Source organism: Salmo salar, chromosome ssa03, assembly GCF_905237065.1.
Source record: "Salmo salar chromosome ssa03, Ssal_v3.1, whole genome shotgun sequence".
Classification (NCBI taxonomy): Eukaryota; Metazoa; Chordata; class Actinopteri; order Salmoniformes; family Salmonidae; genus Salmo; species Salmo salar.
The window spans coordinates 86770748-86795366 of record NC_059444.1 but is presented as its reverse complement, the minus strand read 5'-3'; the positions used below and the strand labels follow the sequence as shown (position 1 = coordinate 86795366).

At 45.2% G+C, this 24619-nt stretch overlaps 1 pseudogene; it reads left to right on the top strand.

The window, feature by feature from the left end:
- Positions 1–1537: 1537 nt before the first annotated feature.
- Positions 1538–23021, top strand: LOC106606424 (transmembrane channel-like protein 6; annotated as a pseudogene).
- Positions 23022–24619: the final 1598 nt, after the last annotated feature.

Sequence of the window (24619 nt, the reverse complement as noted above, 5' to 3'; positions counted from 1 at the left end):
GCCCGCCAGTGAACAGTCGTCACCAGAGCTGCCCGCCAGTCAACAGTCGTCACCAGAGCTGCCCGCCAGTCAACAGTCGTCACCAGAGCTGCCCGCCAGTCAACAGTCGTCTCCAGAGCTGCCCGCCAGTCAACAGTCGTCTCCAGAGCTGCCCGCCAGTCAACAGTCGTCACCAGAGCTGCCCGCCAGTCAACAGTCGTCACCAGAGCTGCCCGCCAGTCAACAGTCGTCACCAGAGCTGCCCGCCAGTCAACAGTCGTCACCAGAGCTGCCCGCCAGTCAACAGTCGTCACCAGAGCTGCCCGCCAGTCAACAGTCGTCACCAGAGCTGCCCGCCAGTCAACAGTCGTCACCAGAGCTGCCCGCCAGTCAACAGTCGTCACCAGAGCTGCCCGCCAGTCAACAGTCGTCACCAGAGCTGCCCGCCAGTCAACAGTCGTCACCAGAGCTGCCCGCCAGTCAACAGTCGTCACCAGAGCTGCCCGCCAGTCAACAGTCGTCAGAGCTTCCCGCCAGTCAACAGTCGTCAGAGCTGCCCGCCAGTCAACAGTCGCCAGAGAGGCCAGACTGCCCCCGACCTGCCGGAGTGGCCAGACTGCCCCCGACCTGCCGGAGTGGCCAGACTGCCCCCGACCTGCCGGAGTGGCCAGACTGCCCCCGACCTGCCGGAGTGGCCAGACTGCCCCCGACCTGCCGGAGTGGCCAGACTGCCCCCGACCTGCCGGAGTGGCCAGACTGCCCCCGACCTGCCGGAGTGGCCAGACTGCCCCCGACCTGCCGGAGTGGCCAGACTGCCCCCCAGCGGCCAGACTGCCCCGACTGCCCCCCAGCGGCCAGACTGCCCCGACTGCCCTCCAGCGGCCAGAATGCCCCGACTGTCCCGAGCGGCCAGAATGCCCCGACTGTCCCGAGCGGCCAGACTGCCCCGAGTTGCCAGACTGCCCCGACAGCCTGGAACGGCCTGCACCTGAGCCACCTCCAGGATAGGTGGGTTGGGGAGGGAGGGTGTAGCACAGTGCCGTCGTTGACGGCAGCCACCCTCCCTTCCCTCCCTTATGGTTTAGGGGTTTTTGTTGGGGTATTGGGGATTTTGTTGTTTTTCTTTTTTAGGTGCATTCCGGGGTCTGCACCTTGAGGGGGGGTACTGTCACGTCCTGACCAGCAGATGGAGCTAGTGTTTTAGTTTTGGTCAGGACGTGGCAGGTTTGTTTGTAAAATATTGGGTTGATGATTGGGACTTCCAATTGAAGGCAGGTGTGTATAGTTGCCTTTGATTGGAAGTCCTATATAGGTGTGTGTTTGTCTTTGGGGTTGTGGGGAATTGTTCTGTGTTGAGCCTATGCTTTGCCAGACTGTTTGTTGGGTGGTCGTTCGTTCATTCTCATGGTTTGTTATTTTGGCATTCATTTTGATAGTTAATAAAAGTCAAGATGAGCCTGCACATACCTGCTGCGTTTTGGTCCTCTTCTCTCCAGTACGACATTTTTAAGGATGAGTACAACTTATTTTATGACACGGTGTGCGTGTGCTGCGTGCCATGCCCCTCAGTCTGGCTGAGAAGACTAAGCTGAGGTGTGTGCCATATTCTCTTCCTTGTTTGTAATTGATTATCTTAATTGTTCCAGGACACCCTTTGCTTTACATGATGCCAATGTAAAATTTGACAATAAACAAATTACACGAAAGCTACTTAAACCCTTCTCTCTCGTCATTGCTGAATCTTTAAACACCCCTTTTACAGTCAACATCTCTCCTTAGGAAACTTGCATTCAGTGACAAAGTTGGACAGTCCATCTTGAGCAGCCAGGTTCCCTGCTGTAGCCTCCTTAAGCGAGTGAGTATAACCAAGCTATCACTAGCATAAAACATGATGTTGGCAATTTCATGGCTATCATTCAGATGTAAAATCTGAGGAAAGTGCTCCAAGCCTGACGTTAATCTCTGCACAGAGATGTTGGGCATGAAAGTAACTCTGCGTCATGTGTCCACAGACTTTGTATCACATCTTGTTCGGATGTCTCTTCATCCTCAGTTCCCTGCAGTTGTGGCAGGTGGCTTTGAAGAGGCTGGGCGGCCGCTTTGGCACTGGTGTGCTCTCCTACTTTCTCTTCATCAGGACTCTTCTGCTCTTCAACGTCTTCCTCTTCTTCATCAACGGACTGTTCCTGGTCCTCCCCCAGACCATCCACCCGCCCCTTCACACCCCCAGCTCCCACAGAGTCACAGGCCTGGAGCTGTTCACCGGCACGGTAAGATGAGGGTCATGATTGGTTGGTTGGTAGATTATGTTCATCCACAAGGTTTTGACTTTGTTTAAACTCCACTTATCGTCCTAACAAAATGTGACCGATTGCATTGTTACAATTTCTGGCATGCACCAAAATCTCTGCTGTGTGCGGTGAAGTGGTTGTTGAGCCTCTACAGAGTACACCTAGTGGAGTGTAAATCCAGCATACGCCAATAAAACAACAGCTGCTGTCATACCTAGCTATGTCACAACGCAATGCCCACCCATACAAATGTAAAGCACCTGCAAAAGCACTTCTATATCAAAACACTACATCAGTGTTGTCAGTCTGTTTCTGAAACCACACCACCTCTCTTCCCTCTCAGGGTTATCTCTCTAACTCTCTAATGTTTTATGGCTACTACACCAACTCCACCATCAACACCAGTTGTAGACCTGCTGAAGCCACCGCCGGGACTGGCTGCGGCACCACCAGTGACCCACACATGATGGCCTACAACATTCCCTTAGCCTACTTCTTCACCATAACATTCTTTATCACCGGCATCGTCCTCGTTTACAGGTTGAACAACAGGCCTCAAATCTTTTGAAGTGCTGATATAGGATCAGTTTATCGTTTTTAGGCTGCGTTCACACAGGCAGTCCAATTCTGATATTTTGTCCAATTATTGGTGAAAGATCTGATCTATTTGTTCAAAAGACCAATTACCCGCAAAATATCAGAATTGGGCTGCCTGTTTAAATACAGCCATTGATCATAATGTGAATACGACCCTGATCTATTCATTTGGAATCTCTGTTAGCCTGGTCCCAGATCTGTTTGTGCTCTATAGCCAACTGCTATGGTCCGTGTTGGTATGAAAATGCCCATAAGAGTTGGCAGGACAGATTTGTGACGTTTTCCTCTTTTGTTGGTCTTTCATGGGAATAATCAAATGTTTTCATTGTATTTGTCTTAGCATGTCCAAGTCCTTTGGGAGGAGTTTCCGTGTGTTGAAGTCTCAGGGAAACTTGGCCATAAAGGTCTTCTGCTCCTGGGATTTCAAAGTCAGTAAGAAGATGTCTGTCAGGCTGCAGTCTGAGAATATCACCACCCAGCTCAAGGTACGGTACAGGATCATGTTCATTAGGGCTCACAGTGTAAAAAAAGAAACGAAATTCTAGCCAAAAAACTCAAATAAGCATTTCTTATTAGACAAATCCAAGTAGTCCCTCCCTGTTTCAGTCTGTTTATTCCATTTTGTGCCTAATGAACACGAGCCAGGGGTTTCCAACTCCAGTGCTGAAGAGCTAACATCAACAGGTGTGCACGTTTTTGCACAAGCCCATCACTAATAGACCTTATTCAGCCAAATGTGGTCCATGATTCACTGACCATTTGTTTTAGGTGTGATGAACCATGATCATTTGCTGATCATTTGGATCAGGGATGTTAGTAATGGGCAGGAGCAAAATCCTGCGTAGACTGTAACAAACAAAATAGAACAGATCGGATAGAGGCCTGATCAAGCTCATATTCTATGCACACAGTCAGAGACTGAAGGCCACTCCCAGTCAGTCAGAGACTGAAGGCCACTCCCAGTCAGTCAGGGACTGAAGGCCACTCCCAGTCAGTCAGGGACTGAAGGCCACTCCCAGTCAGTCAATTTGCCTCTGATAGATCTGCATATTTACAGTATCTAAAGGACAGCTGTTCTAGCTGGTATTGAAATACACACCGGATCTAGGTCTAGGTGTTTGTGGTGTAGCGTGCCTATAGAAAGCTACATTCTTGCCCAGTGTCAACAAACAAGAATATGCATCCATTTTAAGATGTGCAAATAAGACTAAGTTAGGAACAAGGAACTACATTATGACACAGATTAAAATACTGACTGGGAAAGTTATTTTTCACAAACACTTTGGCTACTGATAAAAATGAGCTGTATTGTCGGATTGTTGGTTATTGTGTACTGTCCTTGTTAAATAAATAAATAAATAGACGGTCTCTTCGTTCTTTCCAGGAGCTGTTGTCGGAGGTGAAAGGCGGAGAGGAGGAGAAGGGCAGGCTTTCTGGGATGGCAGTGCACCTGCTAGCATGGAGCATTTCTCTGGGGAGCACCTTCTTCTGTGCACTCGGCATCCACTGCTTTGCCAAGGACATGCACCTGGTTAGTGTGTGTGTGTGGTAGGGAGGAGGGGGGGACTCGTATCACACCATAGAACGCTATGCAAATCCAGCCGCAGCTAAGCTGTTGCACCCTTTTCACACTGCTGAGCCAAGCATGAGCTGTACTGCACTGGCCTGGTTAGGCATCCTCTATAGCTGCTGGCACTGTGCTGGAGAAGACAATGTGGAAAGAAAATGGGCTATACGTACCAGCACAGTACAGTTCAGGTTTGCACAATAGGGGTATTACTGCCAGAGTTTTTTGTGGCTGCTCTCTCAAAGGTAGATGAGCCTTTACCAAGGAAAGGGAGAGCTTACTCTGTCACTGACCCACTGCTGATGTTGTCACACCAGCCCATTAGCTACCTTCCAATTTTCATACTAGCATACCACATAGAATACACTGCCCAACACTGTACATAACTTCCTTTTAAGTAGAACATTAGTGGGTGGATATTGGCAATACATAACTTCCTTCTAAGTAGTAAGTTAGTGGGTGGATATTGGAAGAGGGCTATCGCCAATTTACTTTCAAGTATTGCCACAGTTTTTGGGGGATAGGGTTTTTTCAGAGTTTGTCTCTGAGAATCAGACAGGAACGTTTTTTGTTTGTTGCAGAATTATGCTTTGGTGAGTCAACAGAGGAAATCACATTGTGAAATCAGAAAGCAGCTTAAGACATGTAGTTGCCTGCAAAACAAGACAGGGAGATGTCTCGGGGCCTACTCGAAGGGAATGCAACATTCTCAATGTTGGAGTAGGTCAGAAGCCTGGTCCCAGATCTGTGGTGTATAGCCCACTCCTATGGACTTTGTCATGCCAAATAACACAAACAGATCTGGGAGGACCAGACTATAGTCAGCGATGTAGAGCCTTACCTTAATGTCTGTCTGCACTGCAGTGTTTCTATAGCCAGGTCACAGATCTTTGTTCTGTATAGCCAACTCCTATGGTTGTACGTTTGACAATGACCATAGGAGTTGAGAAGACTGATCTGCCACCACTGCCCACCCAACTAATATTCATAGCAACAATGTTCTGAACATTGTGCCCAAAGGATAACGCCTGTAACACACCTGGTCTCTACTGTAGGCCTATGCAACACTCCTGCTATTTTGTTACACTCTCTTCTTGACAAGACAGTCCTTTGTTTAATGTTTTTCCTTCAATATGACCAGAGGAGACTTGAGGATGCAGAGGGGGAGGTCAGTTTGGTGCATGAGGCTCGTCTGCTGGCTCTGCCTGGGGTTGTGTCCTGTGGGAACCTGCTCCTCCCTGGTCTCTTCAACCTCATGTCTTGGATGGAGAACTTCAACTCGCCCACTGTATGTCTCTATGTTTCCATCTTCAGGTAAATACGACTAGAACTGTTTTCAGAGATGTTCAGTGTTTGACACATATTAGTACATTAGCATTCTGGTAACTTTCCCCAAGTTACAATATTTTTCCCAAAAATCATGGTTGAAGGATTCTGGATTTCCTGCTTATTCTGGGAATCTTCCAACTGGGCTTTCTGAAAAAACAGCTAATTTTGGTGAAAATGACAAATGTACAACCCTGGTTGTCCAACAAGTTAAGTTGGGGAATTATCTTACCAGAGCTAATGTCACAATCCAATATGAATGGAAATATGTAAATTACATGTTGCTTAGTCTATATTTACCATTCATTTTGGATTGTGACATTAATGGGCTCCCGAGTGGCGCAGCGGTCTAAGGCACTGCATCTCAGTGCTTGAGGCGTCACTACAGACACCCTGGTTCGATTCCAGGCTGTATCACAACCGGGTGTGATTGGGAGTTCCATTAGGGTGGTGCACAATTGCCCCGGGTTTGGCCGGTGTAGGCCGTCATTGAAAAGAATAATTTGTTCTTAACTGACTTACCTAGTAAATAAAGGTTACATTTTAAAACAATTTTGGGGTTGAAGCATACTGCTAGCTCTACATAACCAGTAGTGTGGAATGTGGACAAATCTTCAGTCTACAGAAAAACATCTGACGAGTGTAATGTCCCTTTTTAATTCAAAGCATGACTGACAAGCAACAAATGTTCTAAGGAGGTTGAAATGTATGCATCTTTCCCCAGTGACATTCCCATATACCGTAAATTCCGGACTATAAGCCGCAACTTTTTTCCCAGCTTTGAACCTTGCGGCTTAATATATGGATTTTTCCCGCTTTCAATTTTTTTTTCTCCAAAAAAACACATTCTGTGACGTGCTCAGTTTTTTGGCGGCATGAAGCTTTCATTAGACCAATGAAATTGCCGAACGGGTTAAGGTCAAACAACTTTTTTGTTTACTGTTTAGATTAAATCGAGCGCTCTCAAACTTCCCATCATTCTGATTACGGTAGTCATTTTGTCACCCTCATCATGGCAAAGACACGGAGAAATACATATGATGCAGCTTTCAAGTTGAAGGCGATTGATCTGGCTGTTGGAAAAGGAAATAGAGCTGCTGCACGGGAGCTTGGTCTTAATGAGTCGATGATAAGACGTTGGAAACAGCAGCGTGAGGAATTGACTCAGTGCAAAAAGACAACTAAAGCTTACTGCACATTTTTTGTTACAAGCCGTGTTTCGTTAAAGCCTGTGTAAAGTTCATTTGTTTCAATGTACCGGTAGGCAGCTGCGGCTTATTTATGTTCAAAAAAATTAATAATTTAATTCAGTGGGTGCGGCTTATATTAAGGTGCGCTTAATAGTCCGGAAATTACGGTAATCAAGTAGCACAGGGAACATTTTGTTGGCTCTTACGTGGACAGAAAGCCAATCCAACAAGTGCCTGTATCGGTACATGGTGCACAGTGGAACCCAATGGGCGGTATTCTGAATGTCTTGTGAAGTTTCGTCTTGAGATAAGTGGGGGGTTATTTCAGATGTCAAGTTAACTGGTCTGTACATGAGCCCATAACACAATCACAAGATGTTTCACACAGACACAACCATTGAGTCTTGTTTACTTTTCACTATATTAAAAAAAGAGATACCGTTTGGAAAGAAGTAGAGGGTCCTCAACCAACGTGAGTCGAGGTGAAACCTAAAAATGTGTAAACATCATTGGACAGGAAAAGGCGCAACGCTGGCTCACCATTCACAATTCTTAGTTTTATTAGGCAACTTTAAAAGATTGACATTTCAGCTGTCAAAATAATCACAAAGGGAATGGACAAGTTTCATATAGGGCACAGGGAAGACAATTGGGGAGAACCCGCTTCAGCTGATGGTGCTAATGAGACAGTGGTGGACCATACAGGGTGGTACTCAAGGTGTGGGTTACTATGGTCAATGTCTCCACCTAGTGATGAAATACAGAAGTGGAAGACGTAAAAATCTATTGGAAAACTGGGGTAGTTTTTTTTCAACTGCAGTAGGTGAAATTGATCAAATACATGTTGAATATGTTGGGTATTGGAAAATAAACAGGGCTAAGCAAAACCAGGGATAGCAACAAAGAAACCATCAACAGCTTAGGCAAAGAGGTCTAACAACTGGTTTGGACAACAGTTAGTGAGCTAGAAACTCCCTCCATGTGTAAACCTCGAAGTAGAAATGGGAGGGTGTTGTCAATGGCCCTTCATAAAAGTATACTATACCACAGATACCATAACTTCAGAGTAATCCTTTTTAGGTGCTCCTATCAAAGTGGTTAACAGAGGCCCAATGGGGGGGGTAATAAAGCTCTCCATCCAACGGCCAAAGTAGTACAGCAGGGTCATGTTCATTAGGCATCAAACAGAAGGAAATGAACTGAAACAGAGGGACTACCTGGTCTTGTCCAATAAGAAATGCTCATATTTGCTGTACGTTGCTGTACGTTTTTAAAAAGCGTGCCCTAACAAACTCAACAAATGTTCCTTCCTCTCTAACAATATCTGGATCCGTGTATCAAGCTTCTCAAAGTAGAAGTGCTGATCTAGGATCATCTCCTCCCAGGAAATGTAATGTTATTATTTGTGATCTGAAAGGCTAAACCAGTGCATGGATATTGTCATCTATTGCCGTAGTAACAAACCCCCCCCCCCCTCACAGTGCGACCCCAAACTGTTCAAACCTCTCTTGTTGGCAGAGAGAAAATGTTGCAGTTTTAAAGCTAATTTCCTGCAATTCTACATGTCTAATGCGTGTTCATATGATACCTGAGTGACTCAGCAAAATCAATGGGGGGCCCTGGGCACGTAATCCAGCCACGATAACTGCAAGATTTAGATAGGTAACTGATTAGCCTAATTTACCTAACTGACATGTAGCTGGTTAGCCAACTTACCTACAGTGCATTCGGAAAGTATTCAGACCCCTTGACTTTTTTCACATTTGTTACGTTACAGCCTTATTCTAAAATTGATTCAGTTGTTTTTCCCCTTCTTCAATCTACACACAATACCCCATAATGACAAAGAAAAACAGGTTTCTAGAATTTGTTTGGAATGTATACAAAATGTAAACTGAAATATCAGATTTACATAAGTATTCAGAACCTTTACTGAGTACTTTGTTGAAGCGCCTTTGGCATCGATTACAGTTTTGATTCTTCTTGGGTATGACGCCAGAAGCTTGGCGCACCTGTATTTGGGGAGTTTCTCCCTTTCTTCTCTGCAGATCCTCTCAAGCTCTGTCAGGTTGGATGGGGAGCGTTGCTCTGTCAGGTCTCTCCAGAGATGTTCGATCAGGTTCAAGTCCGGGCTCTGGCTGGGCCACTCAAGGACATGGAGATGTCCCGAATCCACTCCTGCGTTGTCTTTGCTGTGTGCTTGTTGTCCTGTTGGAAAGTAAACCTTCACCCCAGTCTGAGGTCCTGAGCAGTCTTCATCAAGGATCTCTCTGTACTTTCCACCGTTCATCTTTCCACCTGTATTTGATCCTGACTAGTCCCTGCCGCTGAAAAACTTTCCCACAGCATGATGCTGCCACCACCATACTTCACCGTAGGGATGGTGCCTGGTTTCCTCCAGACGTGAAACTTGGCATTCAGGCCAAAGAGTTCACTCTTGGTTTCTTCAGACCAGAGAATGTTGTTTCTCATGGTCTGAGAGCCTTTTGGCAGACTCCCAGCGAACTGTCATGTGCCTTTTTACTGAGGAATGGCTTCCGTCTGGCCTCTCTACCATAAAGGCCTGATTGGTGGAGTGCTGGAGCGATGGTTGTCCTTCTGGAAGGTTTTCCCATCTCCACAGAAGAACTCCAAACTTCTTCCATTTAAGAATGATGGAGGCCACTGTGTTAATGGGGACCTTCAATGCTGCAGACATTTTTTGGTACCCTTCCCCAGATCTGTTCCTCGACACAATCCTGTCTCGGAGCTCTACGGACAATTCCTTTGACCTCATGGCTTGGTTTTTGCTCTGACATGCACTGTCAACTGTGGGACCTTATATAGACTGGTGTGTGCCTTTAACACAGGTGGACTCCAATCAAGTTTTAGAAACATCTCAAGGATGATCAATGTAAACAGGAAGCAACTGAGCTCAATTTCGAATAGAAATTTCTTATGTAAAAACTTGTTTTCACTTTGTCATTATGGGGTATTGTGTGTTAATTGATGAGTTTTATTTATTTAATACATTTTTAGAATAAGGCTGTAACAAAATTTGTAAAAGGTCAAGGGGTCTGAATAATTTCTGAACATAAGAAAACTGCCCATGTACTTACACATTTTGAAATTGCACCTTGTGCATTTTATTATAACTCAACAGCAGCAAGTTGAAAGCCTGACTAAGTTCCCCCCAAAAAAGTCAGGACCCGCTGTGTGTATTGACCCGTTCTGGGTCCGGATCCGGACCACAGTCCTCCATTTGAGTATGGCTGGGATAAACTGACCCTAAGCACTCTTACTCTGAGACACTTGATACTGTACATCCTGTTTTTATACAGGAACTTACTGCTGAAGGTGAGCATTCTTGGAGTACTGTGCTACCATTGGCTGGGGAAAATTGCAGCTGAACCAGAGCAACATGGTCTGCAGGAAAGACACCTGATTCTTGTCACCATGATGTCTGTCATAAAACAACATGTCACCTTCAAATGAAGGTCCCCTTTCATGGAAACATTAGTAGCTAAGAATTTATTGCCCAAATTAGTAGTAGTAGGGGACAGTTCTAAATTGATTAGGGGGGCTGGTCCAACTCATGGTGTCATACAAAAAATGTACCTCCCTCCTCAGCTTAACTACTTCCACATGACCCTCCCCTTTTCACTGTAAAATAAATTGCACACCCTCCCCCCTCATAGAATTAACTCAAAATAATGTTTACGACCACAAATAACTAACTGTAGCAACCCTGTGTTTATAAACATGGATATCAATTTTGCCACTTCGGCATGCTTTTGTGGCACGATTGATGCCATGCAGGTTGAGGGTTGGCCGACCACTACGGAGGAGCTCACTCTCCCTGCCTGTTTCATTACACTACAATCAGAGCCGGATGCAGACAATGATCAGCTAGGGGGAAATCAGATTTAACATTTTAATGCCATATGTATAACTATGTCAAATATATGCGACACATTTTCCACCAACAGGTTTCTGTCACAATGCACCACACAACCAATAAACAAAGCATACCAATTTCATGCACTTCAATATCATGATTTGCATTTTCAGCACCACAACAAATAGACTGACAATCTTGACCAACTGGAAATACATCCCTCCCTACCTTGTAGGCCTACCCAGTATTGAAGGCTTGTGTTGACAATCTCCGACTGTCATTAAACTGTCATTTTGGTGTTTTGTAACAGATGCCTCTCTGTTTGTCAAATGGCCGCTGCACAGTTTGGATTGATCTATTTTTTTATTTGTCACAAGTCCTCAACTGGCAGCTTCATTAAATAGTACCCGCAAAACATTAGTCTCAACGTCAACGGTGAAGAGACGACTCCTGGGTGCTGGCCTTCTAGGCGGAGTTCCTCTGTCCAGTGTCTGTGTTCTTTTGCCCATCTTAATCTTTTTTTATTGGCCAGTCTGAGATATGGCTTTTTCTTTGCAACACTGCCTAGAAGGCCAGCATCCCGGAGTCGCCTCTTCACGGTTGACATTGAGACTGGTGTTTTGCGGGTACTATTTAATGAAACTGCCAGTTGAGGACTTGTGAGGTGTCTGTTTCTCAAACTAGACACTCTAATGTACTTGTCCTCTTGCTCAGTTGTGCACCGTGGCCTCCCACTCTTTCTATTCTGGTTAGTGCCAGTTTGCACTGTTCTGTGAAGGGAGTAGTACACAGCGTTGTACGAGATCTCCAGTTTCTTGGCAATATCTCACATGGAATAGCCGTCCTTTCTCAGAACAAGAACAGACTGACAAGTTTCTGTCACGTCCTGACCATAGAGAGTCCTTATTTTCTATGGTGGAGTAGGTCAGGGCGTGACTGGGGGGTTGATCTAGTTTATTTATTTCTATGTGGGGTTCTAGGTTATATTTTCTATGTTGGCGATTTGTATGATTCCCAATTAGAGGCAGCTGGTTATCGTTGTCTCTAACTGTGGATCATACTTAAGTAGAATTTTTTCCCACTTGTGGGTTATGGGATATTGTTTATGTGTAGTTGCATTGTCGTCACGTTTCATTTATTCTTTTTCTTTTTGTATTTTGCTTAGTTTCACTTTCTAATAAAAGATGTGGAACGCTACTCACGCTGCGCCTTGGTCCGTCTATACACACGAACGTGACAGAATATCCCATCAAACCAGGACCAAGCAGCGTGACCAGGAGGAGCAGGGATCCTGGGCACGGGAGAGAAGAGAGTGGAGGACTTCCCGGACGTGGGAGGAGATCATGGCAGGAGACAAGAGCCCGCCATGGAAGCAGGCGGAGGCAGCGAAGGAGGATCAATGACGACTCCGGGGTTCGCAACCACGAAAGAAGCCCGAGAGACAGCCCGAAAACGTTTTTTTGGGGGGGCACATGGAGTGGTCGGTGGAGCCGAGGAGTGAAACACACGGTGTCTCCAGTGCGCATCCACAGCCCGATGCGTTCTGTGCCAGCTCCTCGCACTTGCCTTGCGAAAGTGGGCATCTGTCCAGGACGGGTGGTGCCAGCTCAGCGCGCCTGGTCTCCAGTGCGCCTCCTCGGTCCAGGATATCCTGGACCCCACTGCGCCTTCACAGCCCAGTGCGTCCTGTGTTAGCTCCCCGCACTTGCCGTGCGAAGGTGGTCATTTGTCCAGGACGCATTGTGCCAGCTCTACACTCCAGACCTCTAGTGCGCCTCCACGGTCCAGTATATCCTGTGCCTCCTCCTTGCATTCTCCCTGAAGTGCGTGTCCTCAGTCAGGTACGTCCTGTGCCTGCTCCCCGCACTTGCCCTGAAGTGCGTGTCACCAGTTTGGCGCCACCTGTGCCAGTTCCACGCACTAGGCCTCCAGTGCGCCTTCCCAGTCAGGTACGTCCTGTGCCTGCTCCCCGCACTCGCCCTTAGGTGCATGTTACCAGTCTGGCGCCACCTGTGCCGGCCCCAGGCATCAGGCCTCCAGTGCGCCTTCCCGTTCCAGAGCTTCAGGCGACAGTTCCCAGTCCAGAGCTTCTGGCGACGGTTCCCAGTCCAGAGCTTCCGGCGACGGTTCCCAGTCCAGAGCTTCCGGCGACGGTTCCCAGTCCAGAGCTTCCGGCGACGGTTCCCAGTCCAGAGCTTCCGGCGACGGTTCCCAGTCCAGAGCTTCCGGCGACGGTTCCCAGTCCAGAGCTTCCGGCGACGGTTCCCAGTCCAGAGCTTCCGGCGACGGTTCCCAGTCCAGAGCTTCCGGCGACGGTTCCCAGTCCAGAGCTTCCGGCGACGGTTTCCGGCACAGAACGTGACAGTTTCAGAAGAAAGTTCTTTGTTTCTGGCCATTTTGAGCCTGTAATCGACTTCACAAATGCTGATGCTCCAGATACTCAACTAGTCTAAAGGCGGCCTGTTTTATTGCTTCTTTAATCAGATCAACAGTTTTCAGCTGTGCTAGCACAATTGCAAAAGGGTTTTCTAATGATCAATTAGCCCTTTAAAATGATAAACTTGGATTAGCTAACGCAACGTGCCGTTGGAACACAGGAGTGATGGCTGCTGATAATGGGCCTCTGTACGCCTATGTAGATATTCCATAAAAAATCTGCCGTTTCCAGCTACAATAGTCATTTACAACATTAACAATGTCTACACAGAAACACACATTTCTAAATGACCCGACTTTTGAACGGTAGTGTGTGTGATACATATATATGTATGTATATGTATATGTATATGTATATGTATATGTGTATATGTATATATGTATATATGTATATATATATGTATATGTATATGTATAGTATATATGTATTATATATGTATATATATGTATGTGTATATGTATATGTATATGTATACGTATATGTGTGTGTGTACACACAGTACATGGATTTTTAAGTGACCGGTATTGCACAATAAAGTCGGTGACTTATTTTCCATTGTGGTCCCTATTTTTAACAAATACATATACAATTACATAGATACAGACACATTACATAGATACTGTCACGTCCTGGCCAGTATAAGGGTTAATTGTTATTGTAGTTTGGTCAGGACGTGGCAGAGGGTATTTGTTTTATGTGGTTCAGGGTGGTGTGTTAGTTAGGAGGGCGTTTGATTTATTATGTCCGGGTTTTGAGTTATGGTCTATGTTTATGTATTTCTATGTGTAGTCTAGTAAGTGTGTTTCTATGTTGAGTTAATTGGGGTGGACTTCCAATTGAAGGCAGCTGTTTGGTGTTGCCTTTGATTGGAAGTCCTATATTAGTTGGGTGTGTTTGTCTTGTATTGGTGGGAGATTGTTCTTGGATTGCTGTGTTGCCTTCAAGACTGTTATTGTGTCATTCATCGGGTTGTTATTTTTGTATACGTGTTTGTTTGGTTTTTTCCTTCTTTTCCCGTAAATAAAGAGGATGAGTATACACATACCTGCTGCGTTTTGGTCCTCCATTTCTAACGACACCCGTGACAGAATCTCCCACCAACTAAAGACCAAGCAGCAGAAGAAAAGGGACTTCGAGTTGGACTGGCGGGAGAGATGGACCTGGGAGGAAGTTCTGGACGGGGCTGGAACTTGGCACCAGGCTGGGGATTATCGCCTCCCGCAGTGGGAAATTGAGGCAGCCAAGGCAGAGAGGCGGAGGTACGAGGCCTTGGACGCGCAGAGGGAGAAGCATGAGAGGCACCCCCAAGACACATGTCTTGGGGGGGGCACACGGGTAGTTTGGCTAGGCCTAGGAAGAGCTGGAAGCCAGCTACCCGTTATATGGAGGAGCGTATGAGGTGGAGAGCGCCATGTTTCGCTGAGGAGCGCACGATCTCACCCATACGCACGCACAGTCCGGTGCGCGTAATTCCAGCCCCTCGCAGGTGCTGTGCTAGAGCGGGCATCCAGCCTGGTAGGAGGATGCCTGCGCAGCGCATCTGGTTGCCGGTACGCCTCCGAGGACCAGGCTACCCAACTCCCGCTCTACGCACGGCTACCATCAGGCCCCTGCACAACCCAGTCCGCCCTGTACAGGCATCCCGCTCGTGCAGGGCTACTAGTTCCATCCATCCAGGACGGGTTGTGCAGGAGGTAAGATCAAGACCGCCTGTGCGCTTCCATAGCCCTGGGTTTCCAGCTCCTGTCTCTCGTGCGGACCCGGAAGTGCGTCAACCCAGTCCGACTCGTCCTGTTCCCGCTCCCCGCACTAGCCTGGAGGTGTGTGTTCCCAATCTGGTACGCCCAGTACCAGCACCACGCACCAGGCTTCAAGTGCGTAAACCCAGCCTCGCCAGTCAACAGTCACCAGAGCTGCCCGCCAGTCAACAGTCACCAGAGCTGCCCGCCAGTCAACAGTCACCAGAGCTGCCCGCCAGTCAACAGTCACCAGAGCTGCCCGCCAGTCAACAGTCACCAGAGCTGCCCGCCAGTCAACAGTCACCAGAGCTGCCCAGACTGCCCCGAACTGCCGGCGCGGCCAGACTGCCCCGATCTGCCGGAGCGGCCAGACTGCCCCGAGCTGCCGGAGCGGCCAGACTGCCCCGAGCGGCCGGAGCGGCCCGACTGCCCCGAGCGGCCAGAACCGGAGCCACCTCCTGATATAGGTGGGTTGGGGAGGGGGGGTGTAGCACAGTGCCGTCGTTGACGGCAGCCACCCTCCCTTCCCTCCCTTTTAGTAGAGGGGAAATTTGGTTTTGTTGTTTGGGGTTGTGTTTTTTTTTTGTTTTTAGTTTTTTAAGGTGCTTCCGGGGTTAGCACCTTTAAGGGGGGGTACTGTCACGTCCTGGCCAGTATAAGGGTTAATTGTTGTAGTTTGGTCAGGACGTGGCAGAGGGTATTTGTTTTATGTGGTTCAGGGTGGTGTGTTAGTTAGGAGGGCGTTTGATTTATTATGTCCGGGTTTTGAGTTATGGTTTATGTATTTCTATGTGTAGTCTAGTGAGTGTGTTTCTATGTTGAGTTAATTGGGGTGGACTTCCAATTGAAGGCAGCTGTTTGGTGTTGCCTTTGATTGGAAGTCCTATATTAGTTGGGTGTGTTTGTCTTGTATTTGTGGGAGATTGTTTTTGCATTGCGTGTTTTTGTGAGCCTGCAAAACTGTCATTTGTCGTGCTTATTGTTTTTTTGTTTTTCGTGGTCAACATTCTTTAATAAATTAAGAAAATGAACATCAACTCTACTGCGTATTGGTCCACACTTTCAGACGACGATTTCGCTATATCATCGGATGATGAAGAAACTCGTGACAGATACAGACACATTAGAGACAACAAAATGCTTGACATCCATGTGAGTATGAGGGGGGAGTTTAAGTGCAATTGTTACAAGCTTGTTTTGGCTGGTCTGTAGCTTGTTCTTTAGATGTTTGGGACTGCTGGTGAACCATGATGTGCAGGCATAATCAAAGTTACACTGGACTAGCGCACTTGCCAGAGTCTTTATGGTGTCTAGCCAGGTTTCCATCCAATTGGCAACAGATTTTCATGTTAATATTCTAAAATCTGCATCAAAACTATATGCTCAGTTGTGTTTCCATCAAATGTTACTTTTGCAGTTAAATTCCCATGTACCGAATAAAAAATAAAGTGAAAGGGGTTTCCATGGCATTTTCATCTCTAGGCCTACTGATGGCTGTGTCACAAAGTATGCGTAGCTGTAGCGAATGTACCCACTCTAGTACTGGCACATGCACTGTAGCCAGCAGCTCACAGATACAGTGGGGGCATAACCTACTACATGATGAGATTTCTTATATTTGTCAAACATCAGCCAATCATCATATCACCAGAATAAGACCCTCGATATTTATTGAAAGGAGCATCAAGCTCATCACTGTGCACTTTCACCACCCTGTGAAGTTCCTCATAACTTATTTCATCTGTATCCTAATAAACAGCATGCTTTCCCATGACGCCGTGACATTTTTATCCAACATGTACTTTACTTGCATAAAAAGGTAGGATGGAAACCTGGTTAATGTCAAGCCATTTTGAGGATGCTGGAATGATATTCTGGACAAACGTGCGCAGACCTACAGGAGAGTTTAGAAGTAGCCTAATCAGATTAAAACATTGACTGGGTGTGTTAATTCCACATATAAAAGGTAATGCATGTTAAAAGTAAAATTATAAATATTTAGGCTACATTAAAGCGTTGGTTCTTTATGTAGATTGATGAGGGGGAAAAACAATTTAATCAATTTTAGAATAAAGCTGTAACGTATCAAAATGTGGAAAAGGGGAAGGGGTCTGAAGACTTTCCGAATGCACTGTAGGTGTGTGAGGAATAGTAGCTTGGATTGCAGAGGCAGAGCGCACATGAAGCTTTCCTGAATAACTGAGCATGCCAGGAGAATACTGTATGTGGCCACATTTTATAATAGGACGACTTGGGAGAATGATGATCTGCAACAGATAACACATCTCAGTATCAGAAGTAAAAATACAGCCAGACTAGCCTACTACTGTGCATTTCTAGACCTTATAGACGGTCCAGAGTAGACCCACAACTGATCCAAATGGAATTAAACATTCAAATCACAGGGCTTTTGCACCATTATTCAAGTTACTGTACATATTCACTGCAGCCTAGAGTAGAATGTTGTACTCACTTGAAAACAATAATGCAATTATTAATTGAGGTGTTGTAGTCTAGGTGGGATCATTCTATTGTCCCTTAATAACAAGATCAATAGGTGAGCTTTTTGACCTGTGTGTTTCATGGCTTAACTGTTCTTTCACGCGCAATGATGCACCAGGCCTCTCTGCTGCCTATCAGCTGTTCCTTTTTGTTCTTCTGGATTCATATTTAAAATGTATGCAGCTTTCAATGCTTTTGTAACCGATGTGAAATGGCTAGTTAGTTAGCGGTGGTGCTCTGCAAGGGCCGTGGCTTTTGTGGCGCGATGGGTAACGATGCTTCGTGGCTGTCAGTTGTCGATGTGTGCAGAGGGTCCCTGGTTCGAGGCGAGAAGTGGGACGGAAGCTATACTGTTACACTTTTATGTGTGGTATGATTGACTATTGCAGATATGGACATACGATCCAACTACAACTATTGTCACTGAATGGCGGATAGAGCTCAGAAAAGCATAGTGCATAAGGGAAGTACCAAAACTCCTTGATATAGGGGAGGCTCATCTGCTTGCATGAGGACATTTGGCAAGGTTGGAAGAAATGATATTATAAAACCTGCAAAAGACCAAAATGTAAATCAGTGAAAAATACTCCCTACCCTCCCCTGTGTACATAAAAAACTCCCTACCCTCCCCTGTTCCCAATACAAAATGTACATAAACTCCCTACCCTCCCCTGTTCCCAATACAAAATGTACATAAAAAACTCCCTACCCTCCCCTGTTCCCAATACAAAATGTACATAAAAAATTCCCTACCCTCCCCTGTTCTCAATACAAAATGTACATAAAAAACTCCCTACCCTCCCCTGTTCCCAATACAAAATGTACATAAAAAACTCCCTACCCTCCCCTGTTCCCAATACAAAATGTACATAAAAAAACTCCCTACCCTCCCCTGTGTACATAAAAAACTACCTACCCTCCCCTGTGCCCAATACAAAATGTACATAAAAAACTCCCTACCCTCCCCTGTGCCCAATACAAAGTATATATAAAAAACATACTACCCTCCCCTGTGCCCAATAAAAAAATATACACAACCCTCCCCAAAGCACTTAAAAAAAAAAAAATTGTTGGAAAACCCTCCCTTATTTTGGACCACCCCCACATACACACCTCCTAATGTAGGCCTTGCAAGTGAAGCAATTTTGCTGTCCCACAAAATGAGTTCCCATATTTGGGATAGTATAGACTCTTTCAGATGACAATTAGTCTGTTAATGAGCTCCCACCACAGTTGTTGTAATGTAACTTTTGGCTTTGGTATCTTGGTCTGTCTCTACAGTGCTGGGAGAGCTTTGTTGGTCAGGAGCTGTATCGTTTCCTGCTCGTGGATTTCATATTCACGGCAACACAGTCTTTGGAGAATTTATTTGGAAGTAAGTGTTTTGTGGTAATAATTCCTGTAAGATGTACTGATACTCCTGTCTGTATCCCCATGTTGTGGAGATTTGTTTGTGTTAACCTACAGTACCAGTCAAAAATTTGGAGACGCCTACTACTTTGGAAACGTTTTTCTTTATTTTTACTATTTTCTACATTGTACAATAAGAGTGAAGCCATCAAAACTATGCAATAACACATATGGAATCATGTAGTAACCAAAGAAATGATAAATCTAAATATATTGGAGATTCTTCAAAGTAGCCACCCTTTGCCTTGATGACAGCTTTGCACACTCTTGGCATTCTATATGTAGTCACCTGGAATGCAAAAACCATCAAGTGCTATGATGAAACTGGCTCTCATGAGGACCGCCACAGGAATGGAAGACCCAGAGTTACCTCTGCTGCAGAGGATAAGTTCGTTAGGTTACCAGCCTCAGAAATTGCAGTCCAAATAAATGCTTCAGAGAGTTCAAGTAACAGACACATCTCAACATCAACTGTTCAGAGGAGACTGTGTGAATCAGGCCTTCATGGTCAAATTTCTGCGAAGAATCCACTACGAAAGGAAACCAATAAGAAGAAGAGACTTACTTGGGCCAAGAAACACGAGCAATGGACGTTAGACTGGTGTAAATCTGTCTTTTTGTCTGAGGAGTCCAAATGTTGAGATTTTTGGTTCCAACCGCCGTGTTTTTGTGAGACGCAGAGTAGGTTAACGGATGATCTCCGCATGTGTGGTTCCCACCGTGAAGCATGAAGGAGGAGGTGTGGGGGTGCTTTGCTGGTGACACTGTCAGTGATTTATTTAGAATTCAAGGCACACTTAAACAGCATTGCTACCACAGCATTCTGCAGCGATATGCTATCCCATCTAGTTTACGCTTAGTGGGACAATGACCCAACACACCTCTAGGCTGTGTCTATTTGGCCAAGGAGGAGAATGATGGAGTGCTGCATCAGATGACCTGGCCTCTACAATCACCCGACCTCAACCCAATTGACATGGTTTGGGATGAGTTGGACCGTGGAGTGAAGGAAAAGCAGCCAACAAGTGCTCAGCATATGTGGGAACACCTTCAATACTGTTGGAAAAGCATTCCAGGTGAAGCTGGTTGAGAGAATACCAAGAGTGTGCAAAGCTGTCATGGCGAAGGGTGACTGCTTTGAAGAATCTAAAACACTTTTTTGATTACTGTATGATTCCATATGTGTTATTTCATAGTTATGGCTTCACTATTATTCTACAATGTAGAAAATTTGTAAAAATAAAGAAAAAACCTTGAATGAGTAGGTTTAGAATGAGTGTGTCCAAACTTTTGACTGGTACTGTGTATTCTACTATTTTCATATTCGCTCTACTTGCTTTTTGGAGATTCTATCTGGACATATTTGAGTGACTGACCAGCTGAGCATGTTTTGAAGATGTTTGTGTTGATAATTCATGTGCGATGTAACTGGTATTCTATTTTCACTGTGCTTGACATGCTCTCTGGGTCATTTCTGAGGAAGTCGGAAGTGAAGTTGTGAGTGCCAGAACTGCTTGAGCTTGTTTGTTTGTTTGTTTGTTTGTTTCATATTCACTGTGAGATGTAGTGACACTACTATTTTAATGTTGACTGTGCTCTACAGTCTTTTGAAGGATGGTTCAAGAGTCCATTACCTTCATTAGTCAGACAGCTAAACAGTAACCAATACAGGTTTTGTAATATTTGTATGTGATTGTATTTCTGTTCTTGTCATATTTGCAGACATTCTGTATAGTATGTTCAAGTTGTAACTGCCAAAGTGTATTTGTGAAATGGAAATTGTAAATAAGTATACCTTTTTTATAGAAGTTGTGCGTGGCAGACCTGCTGAACATGTTGTTTTAGAATTCCTGTAAAATGTACTGATACTCCACTCTGTTTCCCCCCCATAGGCTGTTTGCTCAAGGAGTGCTGAGGAGAAGGAGGAAGCCAGTGTTTGATATCGCCCGTAACGTACTCGAGCTCATCTATGGGCAAACCCTCACCTGGTAAAATGCCTGTTCGCATGCCATGAGTCGTCTCACCTCGTATCTCTGTGACATAATTGTTTTTGTCATGCTACGTTAGATGCTGCGGGTGCCGTCAGACCTGGGTCGTCTCTCTTTCTTTTGATGATAATGTCATTGAGGTTTCTGTGGTATTTATGTCTCCTTCTCTGTCATTTTTCCCACAGGCTAGGCGTGCTCTTCACTCCTTTACTCCCAGCTGTGCAGATCCTCAAGCTGTTGTTGTTGTTCCATATGAAAAAGGTAGGTAGGTCCCAGCTCAGAGCTCCACCAATGTAACCATTACACAGTAAAGGTAGGCCCCAGCTCAGAGCTCCACCAATGTAACCATTACACAGTAAAGGTAGGCCCCAGCTCAGAGCTCCACCAATGTAACCATTACACAGTAAAGGTAGGCCCCAGCTCAGAGCTCAACCAGTGTGACTATTTCAGTGACAGTGGTACACTCCTCAAAAGAGGTCAAACTATCATGTCTAAACTCTGCACTTGTCATAACCAGAGGCCCAAAAAGTGTTGACAAACGATTAGGTAAGTAAAGGTCCCATCCAGAAACTTAAGGTCCCCAACTTAATTCCCACCCGTTCATGCTCTGTGTGCATGTCTTCTTTCACCTTGTTCACTTTGGCCCGAGCCACTTCCTTCAATTGAAAATGAACAGGATCCGCCATTTTGTTGCCAGCTATCGCACTCAGTGGAAACCTCAGCGCTGTTAGAATCATTAGTCTTTCTTCTTTTGTTGCTGTTCACCCTCCTCAGAGCAGTCTACTGGTGAACTCTCTTGTTGCTTTTCTCCCTCAGAGCAGCATACTGGTGAGCTGCCAGGCACCCAGGAAGCCGTGGAGAGCCAGTCAGATGAGCACCCTCTTCATCTCTCTGCTGTGTTTCCCCTCCTTCCTCGGGGCCACCGTGTCTGTGACCTACACCATATGGACGTGAGTCTGTCCAACACACACACACACACAAACGCTGTCTGACACACACACACACACAAATATATCAACCTATACCAATGTAGGCGCACGTATGAATGCATACAGTACATGCACCTTTTCTCTTTTGAGTCTATGTTGCTATGTTTCTCAAACATATTTTTTTATGATGAAGTGTGAGTAAGTTACCATAGTTCTATTAGGGATATAATTTCTGAACTGAACATTTTCAAAAATGGCTGGAAGTCACCTTTTAAAATGTAACATCCCTTCAAAAGTACGCATCTCTGGAATTGTGCTGGGAAGGACAACATGAACAGAAAATATATTTGAGCCAGAACAGTACGCTTCAGGTTGACACTGCAGTATGAAAAGGATGTTGTGGTCCAAATGTTGCTTCCACTCTTCCCTTCTCCCCCCCATAGGATTAAGCCCTCCTCTGGCTGTGGTCCTTTCAGGAACCTCCCCTTCATGTTCCACTCAGGCAAACAGTGGGCCCAGGAGCTGAAGAGTACCAACCCCAAGCTGGCCTGGCTCAACTGGGTACACAGCTGCTTGGTGGAGAACCCCCTCTTCCTGTTCCTGATGGGAGGTGTCTTTCTGTGAGTCAGCATCCAACAAGGACATTCTTTGGACTGCTCTGGATATTTCTTGTTATGTGCCGTTTGGCTGACACTATTATGCAAAGCCACTAACAGTACAGTGTATGTTTTAAGTATGTTACGTTCACCTACCTGGCAGTTCATTTTTCCTCTCTTTTTTTTCAGAATGGCCATTTACATTCACACCCAAATTTTAGACGGCCAAAGGAAACTAATCAGTCTGCTACAGGTGCAAATAGAAAATGTGTGTGTGTGTGTGTGTGTGTGTGTAGACAAAAAACTTCTGTTTCATTAAATATTCTTACAAAGATTATTGTGATCTGTGTGTTGGTGGTTACTCATCTGTTCTTTCTCATCACCAGGAGGGGAAGGACAAGAAGTTCTTAATTACTAGACTGCAGGCCATCCATGAGGAGAGGCAGTACCCACTGTCCCCTTCCGCCTGGCCTCAGCCACAGGGCAGTGAGGTGAGTGACCCTGACTGTGCCGTGTTCATTAGCGTACGCAACGGAAAATGTTCAGCAACAGAAAATTTAAATGTTCAGCAACAGAAAATGAAGTCCAGGTAGGCCCTCCCTGTTTGTGTGCTTTCTTCTGTTTGGTACCTAATGAACATGGCCCTGTTGTATGACCTCCAAGAGCTGCTGCTATGATTAGTCTGTACCAAAACCATGATGTTGTCTTCTGACAGATCTGTCTTGTCCTGCAAACACAGATTCAGGTTGATATGTTAGTCTAAACAGATTCAGGTTGATGTGTTAGTCTAAACAGATTCAGGTTGATGTGTTAGTCTAAACAGATTCAGGTTGATGTGTTAGTCTAAACAGATTCAGGTTGATGTGTTAGTCTAAACAGATTCAGGTTGATGTGTTAGTCTAAACAGATTCAGGTTGATGTGTTAGTCTAAACAGATTCAGGTCATTTGTGGAGTTTTCTGTTAAATATTACATCAGTTTTCCTTATGTCATTTCAGGTTTAATATGTTTTAATGGAAGATTCAATTATTCCAGAGTATTCATTGGATGCTGTATGTTGAACTTTGGACTCCCATCACATCAAGGATATTTGGCTGCTATCAACCAGTCAAAGTGAACTCAAAGTGGAGTGATGTGTGTGGTGAAGGACACTGAGCCATTTCTTGTAGAATGTAATTAAGACTGATATATGTTCAAGACTATCGGAATGTAAAGTAACTGAGACTGATATGTATTCAAGACCATCGGAATGTAAAGTAACTGTGACTGATATGTATTCAAGACCATCAGAATGTAAAGTAACTCGAGACTGATATGTATTCAAGACCATCCAAGGTGTGTTTTGTACTAGTATGGTATTTCCAATGTGGGCCATAAATGGCTAATTGCCTTTTGTGAATATATTTTTAAAAATATATTTATTGTATCTGGGCTGCCTGTCACCGCTTTCAAGCTTCGATGTACACTGAACAAAAATATAAATGCAACATGCAACAATTTCAACGATTTTACTGAGTTACAGTTCATATAAGGAAATCACTCAACTGAAATAAATTCATTAGGCCTAATCTATGAATTTCACATGACTGGGCAGGGGCACAGTCATGGGTAGGCCTGGGACGGCATAGGTTCACCCACTTGGGAGCCAGGCCCAGCCAATAGGAATGAGTTTTTCCCCACAAAAGGGTCTTAGTACAGACATAAATACTCCTCAGTTTCATCAGCTGACCGGGTGGCTGGTTTCAAACGATCCCGCAGGTGAAGAAGCCGGATGTGGAGGTCCTGGGCTGGTGTGGTTACACGTGTTCTGCGGTTGTGAGGCCGGTTGGACATATTGCCAAATTCTCTAAAACCATGTTGGAGGAGGGCTTATCAAATCAAATGTTATTAGTCACATGCACCAAATACAACAATGCAGTTTAAAAAAATATATTAAAAAAAAAATACAAAGAAGAAATAAAAAGTAACAAGTAATTAAAGAGCAGCAGTACAATAACAATTTGGTAGAGAAATTAACATTACATTCTCTAGCAACAACTCTGGTTTACATTCCTTCAGTCAGCATGCCAATTGCACGCTCCCGCAAAACTTAAGACATCTGTTGCATTGTGTTTGACAAAACTGCACATTTTAGTGTTGCCTTTTATAGTCCCCAGCACAAGGTGCACCTGTGTAATGATCATGCTGTATAA